The sequence below is a fragment of the Chinchilla lanigera genome, unplaced genomic scaffold (genome assembly GCF_000276665.1).
Source record: "Chinchilla lanigera isolate Chin_1 unplaced genomic scaffold, ChiLan1.0 scaffold00039, whole genome shotgun sequence".
NCBI classification, from domain to species: Eukaryota; Metazoa; Chordata; class Mammalia; order Rodentia; family Chinchillidae; genus Chinchilla; species Chinchilla lanigera.
This window is the reverse complement of record NW_004955440.1, coordinates 19802222-19823715: the sequence shown is the minus strand read 5'-3', so window position 1 is coordinate 19823715 and position 21494 is coordinate 19802222. Positions and strand designations below refer to the sequence as shown.

General features: G+C 34.2%; 1 protein-coding gene and 1 long non-coding RNA gene across 2 annotated transcripts in view; one reads left to right on the top strand and one right to left on the bottom strand.

Annotated features, from left to right (window-relative positions):
- Positions 1 to 21494, bottom strand: part of Kcnj3 (potassium channel, inwardly rectifying subfamily J, member 3) — a gene marked incomplete at its 5' end in the record, with an annotated part of 120877 nt that overhangs the window by 13242 nt on the left and 86141 nt on the right.
- LOC106149230 lies at positions 6087 to 20798 on the top strand. Its single transcript, XR_001235275.1, has 2 exons — positions 6087 to 6988; positions 20666 to 20798. It is a non-coding gene; the product is annotated as an uncharacterized LOC106149230 (long non-coding RNA).

Below are 21494 nucleotides of genomic sequence, written 5' to 3'. Positions count from 1 at the left end.
CTTTTCACACCAGTAACTACAATATATGATAAAAATATGTACCAGATCATAAATCTTGTCTATGCGTATTATCATACAGTCCTCCCTGTGGCAATGAAGTAGAGTATATATTATTCTTTTCTCTCAGTTGACAGATACAGATACTAGGGCAGCAGGAGATGAAGTAGTATGTCCAAAATCACATGACTGGAGATGGTACTGTCAAGGCACAAACTCAGTCCCTTCAATTTTACAGCCAGAGTTTTTATCTATGCTGCTCTAGTGCAGTATCTTCGATGAATTACTTTTCCACTGGGTAAGAACCCCTGCTTTCTGTTCATGTTATCTGACTTATGCTACTTTAAATGCTTGATATTTTTTCTGTCTCTGTACCTGTTGATGATTTCTTTATATTTAAAGCACAGATCAAATACATCTAATTCCATAAAATCTTTCCTGATTTTCTACTCCAATAGCTTCAAATACATCATACTGTTGCACACATATGCACATGAGTGAATATACACACATTCCTCACACATTATGCATGTTGTGTCTCAATGTCACACATACTTAACTTTAATCAGTATTAAATGTAACATTTATTAATTTATTAAGTTTATTAAGTTTATCTGTTTTCTGCCAGATATTCTTCCAGGTACATACAAGGTGCTACAGGAATGGAGTGAAGGATCAGTCTTTTCAATTTCCATTGTTCCATTTTAAAACCTACCATTGAAAGATGAATAGTAGTTCATATTCACAACGTGAGAATACAGAGTTTGGGGATGGGGACAGAGTATATGCAAAGGTGTAATTAGCTGCACCTGAGTTTAGGATAGGGCTTCCACTCGTTCACTTCCTGTAGCTGCAGTCGCACATCAGAATAAGCCTTATGACAGAGTTCTTAGTCAACTTACTGGTCTCGTACTACTTAACACCCCACTAGTTATTAGATGCTCAGTGTATCCTGAGGAGAGACAGCAGGGGAGCAGGAAAGTAAAAAGAAGTTAAAATGTTAGTGGAGAAGTCGACTTTTGCACAGCACAGATGTCGTGTAACTGTCACCAACGTACTTCACCACCACTATACGCAAGTATTAAGGAATGCAATTATTAACGCAATAAATACCTGAACTATGTCAATCCAGCTTAATTTCTATGCTTTGGTGATGGCGATATATCTTTTTCACTGCCTTATTGTGCTACTGATCAAACACAGGGCCTCATGCAGGCCTAATGTGCCCCTGAACTCCTTCTCCGTTCCTAGATGACGGTGGATTAATTGGTTTAACTCATAAACTCAAATAGACTTTAAAACACCTATACTAACAGTATTTATGTTAATCAAGTAAGAGTAATGTCAAAATAAATTACATATAACACTATATAAATTATGAAGAACTTCTGAACAGAGAGGAAATACATAACTGGTTATGAATCACAATTAATGATAACCCATTCTCTCTTTAAACCTTTGTGAAACTAAGTACTGACAAAAGTGTCTTTAGAGATGGTTACTAAGAGCTTAGACTTATCTGGATTTATCCACAAAATTATAGAAAAATTAATGCTGTACTTTATTACATCTGAGTATTTGACTTCTGTTGAATCTGTTTTTTGAGCAATTTCTATCCCTCATGTAACTAGCATTGATCACCTTATAAAACACTGAATAGCCATTTTTAATCTGACAATTTAAAATTTGTTTGCCTCCTAACTTATGACTCTTACTTTTAATATAGACTGCCACATCTTTTTCAGTCACAAACTATAGCTATTTTTTAACATGTCCTTGGCAGAAACCCAAATACACTTTGTTTGCTTGCAGGCTTAGAACAGAGCTTGAATAAATATTTGCAATTCAGCAGTTGTTCAGGCTCTGCACTTTGCAGTAAAAGGTCAGAGAATTTTGATTCTAATTTTGTTGTTATTCTATTTATAGACCCTAAATGAAAAGTATATTCTCTATAATTTTATATGAACTATTTCTGAGTGACTCTTATTTTGAGTATAAAAAGGCTATATAATAGTAACAATCACAAATATATGCTATTTTAACATATGTACTTTTTAGAGAAAAATGAATAGTTGGCTTTAACTTTTATATGTAAATTTTATAAAGGAATTTAATGTTCTAGTAAGAAATAAGTCAGCATTTAAATCCAAACTACTGAAAGGTTCCCTAGAGTATGACTTTTCAACTTAGATATTATTGTAATTTACCTTAATTTTATGAAAATATAAAAAGTCACTTTAAAATGCCAAAGATACAAAAATGATTAGGCAAATAGTATACGAGATGCCTTTTTATTTACATAGCGACCTGATTAAAAATGATATTTTCAGAAAAAAAAATAATGAAACTGTAAGTTTATCCTGATATGTACCTCAATTTCTAGGGTACCTTAGATTTTCTCCTAGATTACAAAGTGAAAACTGGTTTATCTATAGTCATTCTTTTAATATAGAGATTCAGAGTCTGGGAGTAAAATTCCCAAATCATCTGGTGACCTTCTGGGGCAATTTTATGATATGTATCTTTTCAGAATATTTTGGCGTTTATGAACCGAACTGCCCACATTCTATAAAGTATGCTATGACACACAATATATAAAATTAATAGTCAATATTTTTAATTTTGCAAAACAACATGTCCAAGTCTTAAAAAACAAAGAAGAAAAAAAAAGCAAGGACAGTAAATGAGTTGATCCACCTGGAACTGAAATGTGGTATTATGAATCAGTGAACACAGTGTATAATAATACCACTCAATACTTACTGCATAGATTCTGTGTGGAAAACTTTACATGCTAGATTCTGTGCTAAAAACTTCAGATGGTTGTTTTTGCTTTCAGAGTTTCTATGGCACAAATACTATTTTCCTTTTCATGTGAAAAACTATACTAAGAAAATGAACAAAAGACCTGAACAGACACCTCACTGAAAAACATATACATAAAGCAAGAAATATAGCAAAAAGATGTTCAATATCACATGTCATCAGGTAATTGCAAATTAATGCAACAATAAGATACCAAGACACCCTTATTCAAGATGGCTAAAATCCAAAACATTGACAACAGCAAATGCTGCTGGAGAAACAAGGACTTTCCTTCATTGCTGGGGAAAGAGAACACAGAAATGACACAGCCACTTGAAAAACAGCCAATTTCTTACAAAGGCAAACATTCTTTTACTATACTACCCAGCAATAACACTTTTTGATATTTTCACAAATAAACTGAAAATTTAGTTTCACACAAGAATCTGCACTAACTGCTTTGTTCATAGTTCCTCATACTTGGAAGCCAGTAAGCCCTCAAGAAGTACATGGCTAAATAAACTGATTTTTCACTGTGGAGTCAGAAATAAAAGAAATGAGCTGTTAATCCTGAAAAAGACACGGAGGAACCCTAAATGTATATTATTAATTAAAATAAGTCAGTCTGAAAGACTACATACATTTCAACTATATAATATTCTGGAAAATGCAGCTATGGAGACAGTAAAAATATCAATCATGGTCAAGGGTTAGGGAAGGAAGGAAGATTAGGTTAGACACCAGAAAGTTTTAGAGCAGTGAATTATCTTGTATGCCTTTGCAGTGGTGGGTACAGGCAGTCATACATTTGTCAAACCAAATCATGTACTCTGATGTAAACTGCGGCTTTCAGTCAATACATATGTGTCATTGCCGTTCACTGATTACGACAGGCGCACCACACTGATGGTGGATGTGGATGCTGAAGGAGGATGGGACAAGGGAGGGAATTTCTAAGGACTCTGTACCTCCTGTGCAAGTTTTCTGTGAGCTAAAACTCCTATACAAAAATTAAAAATATCTAAAATACAAAAATGAACATAAAAATCTATACATAAAAGAAATTACATGATTTACTAAAGTTCATACCACTCAAAAGTAGTGGAACCACTTTACTTTTTTCTTTTGAATTATTCTGCAGAGCTCTATCTAGGATGACATGCTACATTTCAAATGTTTCACTAGGCTGTACGTATGGACCTGCAAGCTGTGTTATGAATGATTAAAAGATATTTAAATAAACACTTAAACTGCTAAATGTTTTATTTTCTAACAATTTTTAAATTTTGGTTATGTCAATTCATGAAGCCATAATTTAAGGGTTTTTCCTGCAAGCCTATTCACAATTGCCAAGAAATAGGATCAATCTAATTGTTATTAAATGATGAATAAAATGTGACATAATATACAGTGGTATCTGGTCATGAAAGGATGAGATCTTGTTATATGTGACAATGTATGTGGCACTAGAGATCACTGTGTTAAATGCAGTAACTCAAGAGTGGAAAAACGTACCACGTGGTCTCACTCATATAAGGAATCTGAATCACTGAGTTCATCTAAGTTGAGAGTAGAATGGTGGTCACCAAAGGCTGGAGAATAGAGACAAAAGGAGGCACGGAGCAAGGGCTGTCAGTGGGTGCTAAGTGTCAGTTAGGCAGGGGTAAGACGTTCTTTGTACAATGAGAGAACAGGTAACTACAGGAAATGCTAATGTACTATATATTTCAAACTAGAAGAAAGAATTTTGACTTCTTTCATCAAAAGAAAATGATAAATGTTTGTGGAGACAGGTTTAACCTGATTTAAATATTATGCAATGCAAGTGTGTATATCAAAATATCACATAGGGGGCTGGGGATTTAGCTCAGTGGCAAAGCGCCTGCCTGGCAAGCGCAAGGTCTTGAGTTCAGTTCCCGGTACCGGAAAAAAACAAAAACAAAAACAAAAACAAAAACAAAAACAAAAACAAAAACAAACAAACAAACAAAATATCACATAGTATCTCACAATTAGGTAAACTTTTTGCTTTTACATATCATTTGAAAAAAGTAATTAAAGTAAATATGTAGTTTTATAACCTTTCTAAAAGACAATAAGGTATACAGTAGTCAAACTCTTTATTTGTTATTTTAAAATTTGAATGTCCTCAGCATTCTACTCCACAAAGTCAGTTAGGGAGAGGGCACAATTTCTGCATCTTCTAAGCTAATTTCCCAAACCTAAGCCCACTATCAAAGTTTTTTACTAAGAGAAAATTATGTAACTATTCTTTACTTTAAAATCCCCTCTGTAATTTTAAGCCATTAGCTTTATTTCACATTCATCATTCTCTTTGATGCAGACAATTCCTCGTCATTCATAGGTTGTTATCACATTCCATTTACTGTTCCTCTTCCCTTAAATAATATACATATTTTCTTAATTTACCTGAAGACATTAATTTAAGTACGTAAAATACTCTCTGAATGCTGGAAGAAGTACAGCGTGCCATAAAGTAATATCTTATGAGGTCTAAGTCTAATAGGTTTGTGAGAATATGCAAGAATCATGGTGAAGAAATGTGTGCATCACCATGATATCAAGGGAAATGTGCATAGATATTTTCAAGAGTAAAATAGATATTTTCAAAGTAAACGTTAAACTTATTTTTACTAGAGGTGGATTTAACATAGTTGTACAGCTCAAACTTCAGGATAAATGATCAGGTCTTTCTGCGAAAGGCTGTGAGGGAGAGCGAGAGACCAGTTTAAGAACTGCGTCCGGTGGGCTCTTGGGATGGATGAAATGTGTGATGAGGTGAAAGAAAAAATATATTCAGAAGGTGCACAGAATGTGTATTCTGCTTCTAAAGTCCATGAATCATTTTCATACTTTTTGATCATAATTCTACAACCCTTTCCATTCCCAACTTTCGCTCCTGCAATGATATAATGTAGTCAAAGCAAGTCTCCCTGAAGCAGACTGCATGTGCAATGAAAATGGTTTTTCCATTACCATGATGGCATTGCTTTACTATCTATGAACTTTTAAAATACTTATTAAATTTTTAAATGAACTTTCTTATGGACATCAGAAGCAGAATGCACATTCTGTACACCTTTTGCACGTATGCCTTACTTCACCTCCACACATTTCGTCCATTCCCAGGCCCACTGGACACAGTTCTTTTTTTTTTTTTTTTTTTTTTTGGTTTTTCTCTGGTACCGGGAACCGAACTCACGACCTTGTGCTTGCCAGGCAGATGCTTTTGCCGCTGAGCTAAATCCCCAGCCCCTGGACACAGTTCTTAACCTGGTCTCCTGCTCTCCCTCTGCACTCTGGTCCCTATCACAGCCTTTAGCAGCAGGACCTGATCATCTCTCCTGACTTAAAGATGCTTTTTGTAATCCCCATTCTCTTTCAAGGGACACTCAACAAACATCAGTGGTTATCATTATTGATATTTTCATTATTGTCATTGTTTTATTTACTTTCAGACACTACAGTTGTCTTATGTGAAACTATTTCCATATTAAAAAGTTAGATTTTTCCATTTCTTTTGAGTGTTGCAAAACCTCCATGAGATAAGGAAGAGTTGGTGTTGTATATAAAAGAGAAATTGTACTTATCATCTGAAAAAATGTGTTAGTTCATTCAGTAGGGAGTAATTCATGTGTTTTATCAAAAACTGTGACACAATCTGATAGTATTTTGCAGAGATCACATGGGCTGCTCCATGGAGAAAATATCTGATCAGATCACGATGAAGCAAAGAGGTCGTAACTGACAATGTCTAAACAAATGACTGTGGAGAGAGATCAGAAAGATGTTTAGGAAGAGAACTTAGCAGGATTTGACAACTGGTTGGATTTAGAAGGTGAGGAAGACTGACTACCAACAGCTCCTTATTTTTAGAGTGATGAGTTGGACATGCTCTGAATCTTCTTGTATGTCTTCTAAGAAAGGGAAGATAAAATAGCAAATTAAATCATACCATTTTTATTTTCCAAATTTTCTGATCCCATTTATCTGACAGTGGTGCAGCAGGATGCCTGCCAACAGTCTTAGAAGCCAGAGCATGGAAAAGGGTCACCTCCATCTAACCTTGTGCCATGAGGCTAAGAACAACGACGTCCACCAAACTGCCTCTCCATTCTGCAACGCGCAAGTGAAATAAGACTGAAGTGTCCCCTCGAGTCTCAAGGTGCTGTATCTGGCATTAATTTCATTAATTACAGCCTCCTTGTTCTACTCTCAGTCTGCTGACAGAGCACTGGCTGGGCCTCAGCCAGCTAATCACATTAAATACATTGTTTGAAATAATGTTTGTGATGTGCATTTTGATGCAGTTGATCTTCTGAGGCTCTTTTCTGGACAAACAGGTATTAATCTTACAGTGATGTTTAAAATATAATTTTAACGAAAGTCATTCACTTCCTTCGAATCAATAAGAATTTATTGTAATAACAGCATAACTCACTACTGCTTTTCTAGTAATATGAGGCAAAAAAGAGCAAAGAAAATTACATTAGTAAGCTCTGATGAGACAGAAATTGTGTCCCTTATAAAAAAAAACTTACTCTCTGTCTGGGTAATGCAAGTAAAGAAATATATTTTAATTTTAGTTGGAGAAGCCGTCTGAACTTTAGCATTTGTTAGGAAACAAATAGTAAAACTTTAGCTTGTGTCAACACAAACGGGGAAGTTGAGGCATAGACAAGTTACCTCTTGTATATGTGCCAGCCTTACTCCAAATTTTCATGATATAAATTGATTTAATCATGATGTCAACAGCAGCAGCAGGAAGTGGCAACACAGAGCCAACGGCTGGATGGTGTAAACATAGTCTATGCTCTTGCATTAGAGTGAACAGAACTGAGATCAGGCATAAATTATCCAGATGAATTCAATTCTCTGAACAGGTTTAGGGAACATCCTGTGTTACCTCTTATTCTAATTAGCAGTTTCATTGCTGTTAGAATATGTGAAGGAAAAAGCCATCTGTCTCTTTCCCTGCTGTCGGTTAAAAATAATATTGGGATTTCAGTTCTTGGTACACGTATTCTGAGTTCTCACCAAGTATTAGCAACCTCTAATTCACCAAGGAGACAAGTAACAGAGTCAAGATGGTGTGGTGAGTGAAAATATATCACTATTGTGTATTTTTAAAGTTACTTTCCTTCAGCTCTAGCATTATGCAAAGTCAGTTATATAGATGAGCATCCTGGGCCACCTTTGCCTGATGAAGGACAGGGCTAAGTTTACTGGGAATTCCAGCAGGATGTTTGAATCTTTTAACACCTAAAACACAGTATAAAGGTTCTTGACAATGAAACCAATATTATGAAAATCACACCTTTGTAATTTTAAAATGTAAACAATAACAGATAAGATATTGTGATTTTTAAAGAATAAGCAATTCAATCAGATTGCTTGTTTTCCAAGGATTAATTTCAGCATCATTATAATGCAAATGCCAAATATGTCACCCATTAAAATGAAGGTAAATAATATGAAGGTATCCAAGCACAGAAATTCAGTCAAAAATACTTATTCCTGAACTTAACACATGAATCGACATCTGACAGGATCTGTGAGCATCTAATAACATCTGAGTTAGTTACAGAAAATATACTGTTGCTTCCAGAATCTGGTCCTTACAGTTATCAAGATTTATACTGGAAAACAAAATGACTTATGTATACAATGAATTGTATGACCATTAAGTGTGTTTATATTTATTAATGTCTACTAAGGCACACTAGATTAGAACATAATAGACTGGATAGAGCTGAAGTAGAAAAGCTTAGTTAAGAATGAAATCTTTAAACAGAAATGCTTAATAAAAACTGATAATTTTTATTGTTTTTTCTGTCTTTAAAATAAAAAATAAAAGGTAAGTAATAGGAAACAGAAAAAAGCACATCTGCATCAACCTCTCTATTCTGTGTCCTCCAAATATCCCTAGCCGGACCCTCCTCGAGGTTTAAGGTCTGCTGCAAATTATGTTTCAAGAGGTGTCGTCTCCAGCAGGCAGTGCTGCTCTCTTCTCACTTGCCAAGGAGAAAGAGTGCCATAATCTGAGGCAGCCTATTTAAGGTGAACATCCATTAGAGTGGGTTAGGAAAAATACCACTTTTGGAAACCTTCGGGGAAATTTCTGCATTATAGCATGAAGTCATCGAATGAGGATGTATTTTATCAATATGCATGACAGAAGGAATAGGTGGGGGCCTTTCAAGCATTTCTTTGATCAAAACAGAACATAATAACATAATGATTGTGAACCAAAATTTTAAGAATCCCCAAAGAAAAGCCTATACATTGAATATTTTGACTGTAGAAATTAGATTTTCTCAGATTATGAGAGAAGATATGAATTAGTTAAGAGATATATTATGCTATCAGAATGGAAAATAAAAGTAAATGTATTAAGCTGGAACAAGTAAGGCCTGGAGTTTGGAAGAGGCACTCAGTCTTCTTAAAGAACAGACTGTACCAAGGAAAAAGGAAATGGAATTCTTGGATGCTCCACTGAAGAGTCACATAAAGGATATGGAGACACATGTTTGACTCGTGCTTGGAGAGGAAATTGTACACAATGACTGGAGGCTGTCACACCATGTAAGTTCTTCTTGATCAGGAACTATAAATAAATGGAAGTTTACTGATTTTGAAGTGTTGTTTAGTGATATATACCTGATTTACATTTTAAACAACCACACAGCAGGTAGTTCCACCCACAAGAAAAAAGTGTCCACTGCACATATGCATAACAGGATTGGTGGTGCGGCCAGTTCACAGCACAGCATTTTAAAGTCAGAATCACTATCCATACTCAAAATATCCTTTTTCAGTAAACTAATTTCACTGTATTCTTATGTCTGAGAAGTGGGATTTAAAGTATCTTCATGTAGTTATTCTGCTTGAATGTAAAATCAGTTTTAATGTTATGTCTAAAAGCAAATATTAAAGATAATTCATAATAAATTATCTAAAGTTTTTCCCATATTAAACTAAATTAAAGAACTCCATGAACTGTACTTCAAATAACTATCTTCACCATAAAATGAAAAGAAATTATTTTTCTTAAATAAAAGAAAATATGTTTAGTATTTAAAATTCTTTTAACACTTTAATTTATAACTTTTCAGTTTCCCACATTAGCAATTCTGAAAAAAATCTGTGATTGACCAAAATGTTATGTCCTCTGAATTGTTCTTTATGACCATTTTCACACATAAAATTTGGAAATACTATTTCTAAATTGTTATGGCTTTTATCTAGATCTTTCGCCTAAAGCCTCTCCCAGTCAAATGTGGGACTTTTCAGAGATGGCCGGACCTAGAGTGTGTGATGCTGAGACCAAGGGTGTGTGATTGCTAAATTAGCCCACCAGTTGGTTTGGCATAATTCTGGGCAGGATTAAGGGTGCCTCAAACTGGGTGTGAGCGCTACCCGCCCTAAGAACACATAGCCTGACTGAAACATAAGGGACAGAAACAGGGTTGCCACTGACTACTTGCTGCTGGCTTCCCAGTTACTTTGCTGCTTAGCCGTCTTCTGTGCACCATGAACTGTCTCTCCTCTGTGATGCCCCTCTGCCGTGTCCTGCTGCCTTGGAGCCGGCCAACAATGAACTAAAGGCACTACAAACTGTGAGCTAAATAAACCTTTCCTCCGCTGACTTTGGGTGTCAGGTGTTTTGTTTCAGCAACGAGAAAAATAACTAAAACGTTACTCATAAGTGTCCTTTCTAATAGCTGAGTCTAGCATAAACCTGGCCCTCAACAAATAGCTAAATAACTCCAGAATCTTGAGTAGTAACCAAGCCACCAGTGATACTATGGGAAAGTCAGTTAAGAGCTTCAACTAGTCTGTTTTTCATTCTCTCTTTTTTTTTTTTTTTTTTTTTTTTTTGGTTTTTCTCCGGTACCGGGAACTGAACTCACGACCTTGCGCTTGCCAGGCAGGCGCTTTGCCGCTGAGCTAAATCCCCAGCCCTTCATTCTCTTTTATAGGTTAACTAAGTATGGAATATGACTACTCTAAAAGACCAAGAATGGAGAAGAATTATTATTAAAGATTTGTTTCAAAATAGCAAATGATGAGCTTTACCATCACTGACCCTTTGACAATGTCTAAGCCCCAAACTCTTGGTGGAGTGTTCATATACTATTAAACTCATCTGTTATGATAATTTATAACAACTAACAAAAATATTACAAGATTCCAAGGATTTCTGAGTATTCATTCCTGTAACGACCTCCTCAAAATTGCATCTTGCTACTTATCAATTCTGATATTTTTAGGTTGGTCATTAATACATTCATTTGCACTTTAGGTATTACACTTGTATGAGGCATTACACTTGTATTAGGCATTGAAGGTAAATTAGACTGGACAGAAAATTTTGATCCCCACTCTTAAGAATTTAAAATGCTAGCAAAGAATAGATTTTTAAACACAACATTTCAGCAAAGTTTGATAAATTCCATTCCAGGACCTATTGGAACACAAAGTTAAGGCATTTATTCTGATCATGAAATGTCAAGGAAGCTTGTAAAATTTGCAAAGTGGGTAAATCACTGCGATTATAAAGAAAGGGTAGGTTGAGAGCAAGACGGCTTCAAGCCAAGATTTGCTTATTAGAATGCCCACAATGGAAGCCAGAAAAAAAGTTTTGAATGAATTAAAGGGAATCTGTTAGAGACAAGGCATAAACTACTGAAAAGAAAGAATGATGAGACACCAAACAAGCAGGCAGTGACCCAGTCACAGGAACACAGGAAGCCACCCTGAGCTAACTGAACTGCGAGAGAAACTCTTAAGCAAGGATTTTAAGTGTCTGGCATAGCTAGAGCGTGATGAGATTCTATCTAGGCTTGTTTTATTTCCCTTTCAAAGGGTTCCCTAAGATACTGCACCAATTCTGGCACCAAATAATGAACACAATTATTTTCCACAAGGGCTTCACCCTGCTTTACGTCATCCCTCCTGAGAAGACTATGCTGACATCATCACTTTACAGTAGTGGCTGTGCCCTGCACCTTCTGTGAGGGTAAATGTACAGTGTGCTTTTCTAACAGAATAACAGAACAATAAAAATGATACAGAATTTCAAAACAAGGTGATAAGAAATTAACAATGGTTTTTTATATTGCATATTGTTATCTTCAAAGTAGTCACTAAGATTATCAGATATAGGCATGCAAAATTGATCAAACAACATAAGCACTAACTGTTCCTTTCAATGAACTAATAGAAATTAGTAGCATAATTATCTTAGCTATCTTGTATATATATATATTTTTTTTCCCTTCTTTCTTTTCTCTTCCACCTCTCCCAGTTATTCTTTCCTTTTAAGCAGTTTCTTTCCTTTCCACAGTATCTATTGTATCTTTTGGATCTTATTTACTCTTCCAGTTTCTTACACTAGGGAGATGATACAATGTCTACACGTGTGAATGATTTATTTCACTTATGAGTATGGTTTCTAGTTGCATCCATTTACCTATAAAAGCCTCAAGTTTATCTTTCTTTATAGCTGAGTAGTAAGCACTCCATCGTATAAAAATACTGCATCTTTTGTTTTAATATTAGGCCTCTTCTACTTTCATATGTGTTCGTCTTATTTCTTCAATGTCTTTTTCTTATAATTGGATTCTATTTTCTGTTTTTCATCTGTGAAAGCCTATATTATGTGGCTTAAAAATATATACTCTTTTTATTCACATTTTGTAAATGCATTTATACTTAGTACCAAGAATGCCATCACAAGAAAAGGGTATATCTAAGTTTCTTAAATATCTCTCATGGATTTTATTTCAGTATAGAACCTCAGTGACCAGTTGATTGAAATTACATTGAAAATGCTAAAATTTGTAATAGTGGAACTTTGATATGTACAATAATTTATACTTAAGTTTTTATTGAAATGAAGAGCTGATATTTAATATTTAAGTACACTGGTATGAAAGTTTAACAAATAAATAACAATAGAATCATATTACAATGATATCAAAATCACGGAAACTCAAGGGCAGAGTTTTTCACAGTTGTATTCTTTGTAACTAAAATAAGCACACTAAACATTCCAATAGGTTTCACTCAAGAAAGTGAAAGCTCTTCATGTATTCATTCAGTCAGGCAACCATTCCAAGTAATTCCATTATTTCAGACACTGAAGGTGATGAGAATAGACTCAAGTAAATGCACAAGACTCCTCCCTGCCTGGAGGTCACTGTCTGCTATAGGGGATGACATATAAGCAAATATCACATGAAACCGTAAGACATTAACTTATACATACAAGAATGTACGTGCAAATACTGAGATAGTAGAAAAGGAAACTAATTAATAGAGCGAAGCGGGGGAGATCAGGGATACCACTAAGAGGAAGAATATACAAGCTTAGCTTGCATTGCACGTATTATCTCATTGAAAGGGACAGTAAAAGAGCAAGAATCATGTACTCAAGGATTTATAACATTAGATAGGTAAGAGGAAATTATACAAGATATATAGACACTAGATTATGTTAGCTGTATTGTAGATGGATAGAAAATATTTGTCAGCTGAGAAGATAAAGACTAAATAAACAAACTGTAAGTTATTCCTGGACTTAGGTAATTTATTAGATGTTAAAGAAAGGGTGTATACGAGTTACTACGGTACCTTAGTCCTCTTTACACTGGCCCCTGTTTTACACACCATACTTTGTTAGTATCCTATTAATATTATTTGGTGACATAAGGTATTAGAAATATCTGTTAAGATCCCATGAGTACAAAAGTGGATTTCACTAGCTAGATTGTTGTGTTGCTTGTGAAGATCTTGCACTTGATCTCCTGTACCACAAAAGGAAAAAAAAAAGAAAATGGCTATCATGATCTATAAGTCATATAAGTAATCTTTGTTATAAAAATATCATATTAATAGTATATTGAGTAATATATACTATATATTAGTTACACATGATCAATTAATAATAATTATACTTTTATATTAATGTTTAATAAAATATCAAATGCCCAATTTTGCATAAAGATTCAACTATTCAAATACTACTTAAGCTGAAAATCATTTGTAATTCCAGTATCACAAACTATGTTTGTCTCCTATGCTAGATTATTTTATCCAACATTTTTGTGTACTGTACCATCTTTTGCTGACATTTTTAGAAAATATATTTCACTTTAATAGAGCAATTTTAATGCATATATATATACATATATATTTCATACTAACATAATTAACTAACTTGGGGTAATTAGAATCTTACTCTTGTAATCTAATTCTTCTCTCCTTCCAATATAATATAGTATCTATTATGACAGTAAAATATTCTGACACAGCTGCAAAATACCCTGGGTAATCTCATTTCAGTTCATTTTGGCAATGAATCAAAGGCATATGGAAATATATCTACTTTCTTCAAAATAATGACTGGCTAGATTTTCTTTGATATAATCCTTCTAGTATTTGCCACACTATTATTTCATTTTGTCAGTGAGAGAAAATGAATAAAATGTATGCAAATGTCATCCTGGGTCAGCTAGAGCTAACTGAAATGCCCCAGTGCTTCCAGATAAATAAGAAGCACAAAGGTCAGAAATAAAAACATTATGAATAGCTTCTTTAGCACTGTAGTTTTAATTTCACATATCAAAATGTCAGTGATCATGTATATAAGATTTGCTTCACCCTGGTATTTGAAAATCTGTTCAGGTCCACTTGTAAATATCTGCAGATATACTCTAAAAATAATTATTTGTGTTAGAAAAATATTACATGGCTACCTCATTTTTAATGTGTTTCATGGAGAACATCCCTAAGTTTAATAAGTGTACCATACGTTGTGAATAGTGACAATGGCATGCTGAACTGTTGTGAGTCCACAAACTAGAGGGTAACGTTACTGCATTCTTTGGCACAGCCTTGCTGTCAGAGAGATGCATACTGATTTTTTCAAAAGGTGCATATTCTTTGTTATTTTTTGGAAAAGGTCTTGGTACTAGAATTTCTATTCAATCAATATAAGCTTTTGAATCACCTTGTTTTATTTAAATTGAGAAGCCATCCCAAGGAATGTGTAAGTTATAACTAGTAGCATGTTCTTTAAACTAATACAAAGAAAGTGATTTGTAGATAGTTTGACTTTGAAAGGATACAAAAAAAAAATAAACAATATTCCTAACCTCTAAATCTTTGTGGTCAATTATTTTGCAATAGTCAATTGCTTAATAAATTTCCCAAAAAGCAGTACACTTCAAAGCAACAGTGTCCAAGTTTTCATTTTGTGTCCAGGCTATGATCTGTCAATGCAATTTTTACAAAAACAAAAGAAAAAAGGAACTTCGATCTTTGAAAAATTGGCTCATTAAAGTACTGCGGCAAGAAATACACACGATGAGACATACATAACTTGTGCTGCAAAGTGAGGATCTGTGTCTAACGGAATTGTGTGCAAACAGCACAGGGACTAGCTCAACTTAGCTAGTACAGAAAGTGGGGGACTTGAGCTTGAAAAATAATGATGAGTGCAATTAACAGAAAAACAGAATATATAAAATTCAGGTCATTATCATTAAAATCATATATATAGATACAAAATCAAATCAAATCTCGCATTTACAGTGGAAGGAGCCAGAGCACCATCCTTTTTCTTTAAAAGTTGGCATTTAAAAAATGAAAATTAAATTTGAAGATAAATAAGTAATTGTAGTTATTAAGAACAAATTTTTTAAAGAGTAGCTCTAGATAGCAAGTTTTAAAAGTAGCAATAAAATGAATAAATCTGTACCATTTTGAATTCCAAATGAAATAAATGATTCAGACCATGATTATCGATAGTTATTAAGACCATAGTAAAACAGTTGATAGGGAAATTTCAAACACAGTAACTGGGCTGCATTGACTTACATTTTCCAACCTCTACACAGCACTGAAACGGGACAAAAATCTATGTTTCCAAGCCAGAGGCAGTGACGCACATCTGTAATCCCAGCACGTGGTAGGCTGAGGAAGGAGGAATGTGAGGTCAGCCTGGGCTACAGAGTGAGTTCAAGGCCAGCCTGATCTGCATAGAGAGGCCTTGGCTCAACAGCACAAGGAACACAAAGCAGTGTTTCCTGATGCAATAGAACGTCACCGCTGAGGAATCTGTGTCAAGAATGATGAGCTTCAATGAAATGAAATCATTTGGTCTCTTCCAATTCTTAGGATAAATTTGGGTAAAGTACACATTTTTGATAACATGAAGTAGAAATAGCAAGACAAATTCAGAATGGAGAACATCTTACCCATCAATTATTTGCTATTTTCATTAACAATGATATTGAGGGGAAAAGTATATAGTATATGCAACAAGTTATTCTGGATTGGACCCTTGGAGAAAAGGCATTAGTGAAATAACTGGTGAAATCTGAACTTCACCAATAAGTTCACCAACAATAGTGGGACCAATGTTAATTTCTTGGTTTTGATCATTGTTCTACAATTCATTAAGATGTTAATACTAGAGGAAGTCAACTATTACTTAGGCAACATTAATAGTTCCAAAATTATTTAGAATTATAAAGTGAAAAATTAAGGACTAGTACAAAATTCCAAGGTACATAGATTCATTGTTTTCTGATTTGAACCTGCCAAATAAAGAGAAATATTATTTAGATAATGTGGGAAATTCAAACATGAATCTAGTATTAGATGTGCTTAATTTTACTAGATTATGATAATGATATTGTGTTTACAAAAGAAAATCTCATTATTTGAAAAAGAATAGAGAGTAATGTAGTGCTGTAATGTCATGATGCTAAGAATTTGACTTAATCCTCCAAAAACTAAGCATTTGCTGACACTGGTTGAACCCAAGAGCGGACACATATGTGTTCATTAAAGCCCTTCTCCATGCTCAAGTCTGCAAACTGCAGCCGACGATGACTGAATGTTTCATGATTCTTGCCTGGCTGCACAGCTGGGACACGGCTCTGAGCCATCCCTGTCTTTGCTCGGACCTTCACCTCATTCTGTGTTACTTGGTACAATCACTGCCTCCTGCGTTGCTTTTGCAAAGTCTGCCTGAGCAGTGCCTGTTTACACTGAGGCCGGCAGGAGATTTCACAAGATTCAAACTGCAGTACACTTATGGCTGCTCTCTGTCTGTCTGTCTATCATCCATCTATCTCTGTCTGTCTATCTATCTATATTTTTATAACAACCATTGTTAATTCCCATCATTTTGTTTTGAAACCCCATATCATTTTTATTGTTTTTGCTTTGTTTTGTTTTTGTCTTCATTGTTGGCATTTTGCTTTTTTTTTATTATTCTCTTTAAAATAAAAAGGAGATTTAAACTGCGCTTGGAACTAAAGTCCAAATGCTATAGGATTTCTTTTATGTTCAGTAGATTTCTGGATTCTAATACAACAGAAAAAAAGTCAAATGCATAGCTGTATTTTGTCCACAATTAATATTTTCAAATTAATACTTTAATTTATGCAATCACATAGTAATTAAAGAAAAGTTTAGTTTCTTTAACATCTACATATTTAGTAACTTATTTTTAAAAATAAGTATCAAAATGAAGCATAGCAGTGCAGTTAAAAGCAGAATTTAGAATGAGACATTTTCACTAGGTGGCTGAATTTCTTATGCCTTTCTCTAAGCTTCAGTTCCCTTATCCTTATCAGAGTTAAGAGGGAAATAACAGTGTTTGGAATTCTGAGAAATAACAGAAATATGACATGTAAAATACTTGTCAAAATGTCTGATGCAAGATAACTATTTAATCAAGCTAAATAATAATGTTGCCATAATAATTTTTCTATTCACCACTTGGAGAAGATGTTAGTAATGATCACATTAGAATATAAAATCTAATTCAGTTCAATTTTTAAAAATAATGTATCTATCTTCACTTACTAGCCATTTCTATGGGAAACTATTTTCAAAGTTAACTCAAAGTTGACCCGTGATTCAGGACGATTTTAGAGACTGAGAGAGAATATGTTGTTCCCCTACAACCTAACGGAGACCAAAGTAGTCCGTGGTTTGAGAAAAGCATTCTCCATTTTATCATATTGATTGGTGGAATATTTGTTCTACTCTTTCTTGCACCAAAAAAGGATACAAGTAAATCTCAGTGGTTGAGGGTTGCTCATGATTTTAATATAAACATGGAAGAGTAAGTAATAACATATCAGTGATTGTAACAGTCCTTAAAAACATTTAAAGTAAGAGAATGTTTCAGTTGGTTATGACTTCAGTTGACCAAACTTTTACCTTTCATAACTTATCTTTTTGCCCAAGATTTGAATCTCAATGGAATAAATGCAATATTTGTTTTGGGGCGTGGTTTGTATACAGAGTGTAGAAACAAAAGGATCAGGGGGGAAAAAGGTTAAGCTAAGAAAATGGCACAATATTAAGGGGTAGAAGATTTAGCAATTAGGATGCACATCCCAGCAATGAAATGTGTTACAGCACAAAATTTTTCTGGGGGAAGTGAAGTCTTCCAACCACTTCACAGCTGTCGCTAAATAAAACAATCAAAAATGGCATTAAGAAAACAGTCTCTCAGGAGAAAGAGAGAGGCAAGGAGGCTGGTTGGATAATCTAATAGAGCTGTCTCATCTTGAAGTTTCTGTGATTCAAAAGTTCTCTGAGATTTTCAGGCAGTTTGATCACTCACTTGGGAGATTTTCATTTCATCTCTACGGCATAGCTAATAGGGGAACAGCAATGATCACGCAAGCTATGCCTGGCTGGTTCTCTAGGGCTTGGGTTTCTTGCACCCAGCTAACTGCAGCAGTAACACAAACTCCAAGGAAACCAACAATTACTAAGTGATCCCTATGCAGAATTTCCATCAGACATCTAAGTCTCATACCAGCATTGTTAATGTAGAATTATTGAAATTTAAATCAGACATGTTTATCCAACACTGTGATGAGGTAAAGTGATTTGAGACTGCTTATAATGATTAAGGCAGCAGATCATAGGTTATTATTAGAATGGAAAAGAACTATGAAATTAATGGGAGGAAAACCAAACACAGGTTCTTATTATCGGGGGAAAGAAAAAAATTATTTCATGCAGTTAATGTCCTAAAATAATTATAGTATTCTCTTGTTTCCACACACTAATTGCTTTTATCACCAATAGTAGGCAGAGCCATGACATCATGCCTCAGAGCCAAATGACTTGCCAGGAAAATGAAGTCCTTCATCATTTCCAAGACTTTATCTTTTAGACATGAAACAATTAATCACTAATTAAATGCCAACAAGAACTTATAATAGGAATAAAAGAGCTACAATGAAGTATATTTAAATTAATATTTTAGAGCATTTCTACAGAAAAGTTCTAATACTTGCATGAAAACATCATTCCAGGGAACGTTTTTTCTCTCAAGACTTACAGAAACTGATAGTTTAATAGTGACAGTTATTTACTATGGCATCTGTTGATGTTTTCAGAACTGTCTATCCATTACATAAAGTAAACTGCTGAGATTCTACTAAACATAATTACTTACATTTATGTACCATAATGTGTATAACTTATCATGGGCATTTGTTAGTGCTTTTATGTTTTCAACAGTTCACATATCTTTAATAGTATTTTTTAGATATGCTTTATTTCCAACTAGAAAAATAGCCTCTTTTAGACTTGGGATCTCATTTATCCATATAGCATATTGTGTGACATACAACAAACATTTCAAAATGTGTGTTGCATGAAAGAAAACATGAAAAAAGTCAGACAAACCAAAATAAAATATGATGTTTAATCAATGCTATCCCTACACAATGTAGTTTAGAAGCCATTTTAAAATGTATGCATTTTTAAAAAGCTTGATCAAGTCTCAGCAATCAATATTCCCTTTCATGTTATAATGTATATAACAAGTTTTACTTATTTACTTCAACTACTTTTATATGGGTTTTAAATAGTTGATGGTGCTAATTAATTGACTCTCTTACATTTAAAATATCTTGAATTTCAAATAAAGGTTTCCACCATATTACATTTATCATTTTGCAGATCAACTATTGTATGCTAGAGGAGATATCACTCTCACGAAGTGCACATTGTATTGGAGACACAATTTTTAAAGGTGGTGGCAAAGAAACAGTAGGGCAGCATCTTGTCAGGCACTTATCAGCTCTCCAGGGAATAATAAAACTGTACGGTGGGACATAGATTATATATTGGGTGCCAAGAAATGCTGATGAGCAAATACGAGAATGAAGTGAGCAAATGAAGCCATAAAAATAGCTATTAGAGTAGGTTTTCGGGAGAAAGACAGTGAATGCAAAGACTCTGAGATAAGTGCATCCTTGAAGTGAGCAGCAGCAGGCAGTTCAGTCTGACAGTCAGGGAACTGGATGGTAAGTGTCAAGAATTCAGCCAGGGAACTAGGAAAGAGTCTGCTCATGTAGGCCTTATATATGGAAGAAGGAAGTACTGAATATGAAGATAGGAAGGGGCTCTCTGCCACCAAAATGTGTGAACACTTCACGTACGCATACACATCAGGGCCCACAGAGGCAGTACTGGTTTAAACTGTACATTTCCCATCTGTCTAGACCATCGATTTCTTTCTGGTAAACACGGACATCTGTGATAAACCTATAAATGAATTACAAAGCAGGACATTACTGAAATCTGACCACACAATCAATATTAATGTCTATTGCAGTTTTAAAAACAAGAAAAAGGGAGATAAAATAAATAACAAAAGGTAGCACAACCTGGTTAATGCTAGCAATTTTTAATATAGATTTTTGAAGAATTAACTGCTGGAATTGTTTAAAGTTTTAAGCTTATCCACAGCTGAATTAATAATTATGTATGTTTATTTTTATTTTTTTAGGACTGAATAAAACAACACATATTGAAAAAGCTGAGAAGAATCTATTAAGGAGAAAAGAATACAGAAAAATTATTTACATAGAAACATGGCTTTAAAGGACATGCTTATATTCAATAAAGGTTAAACAAATTAAGCAACTCAACTTTCATTTCTGTTCTACTCTAGGTACTATAGATTCAGCTATCTTGCAGAATAATCATGCAGTGAATATACCAACCTCACATCTGTACAAGTTATAGTGCATAATGCACATATAACCATTGCTTATAAAGTTTTTACTGATAGCCTTTGAGGGTATATCTACTGAGATAGTTATGAAACGAAAAGATTGAAAAGTGAGCAAAAGAAATTTTAGCAACTTCATGTATGGAGAGATTTCTTTCCTTGAGATATTTTGCTTCAATTCCAACTCCCAAATGCCCTGGGGATCGCACCTTTATACTACCTACACATTGTATGTCACTCTGTGTATTTAAAAGCTTTCTAATAATGTATTGCACTACATGTGTCCCCTTAGAAGAGAGTTATGCCATCTTATGTCAAAAGCCACATAGGTAAAGAAAAATATTACTATGTTCAGTTTTTAAAACGTTTAAAAATATATAGTAGGCAATGATCTTGACAGAACTTTCAAATAAATGAAAACAAGATAGGAGAAAATGTAATGAAACCACAATCTAACCAACTGTTTAGTTAAGGAGAAATGCAGCAATTGCCTGGAGTGGCAAAAATGTAGGCAGTATAATCAGATGATTAATATACACATTTGAAAAGGCTACAAGTTGTGACTATTCTTCTGGGGCATGTAAACCCAATTTGGGAGTATAAT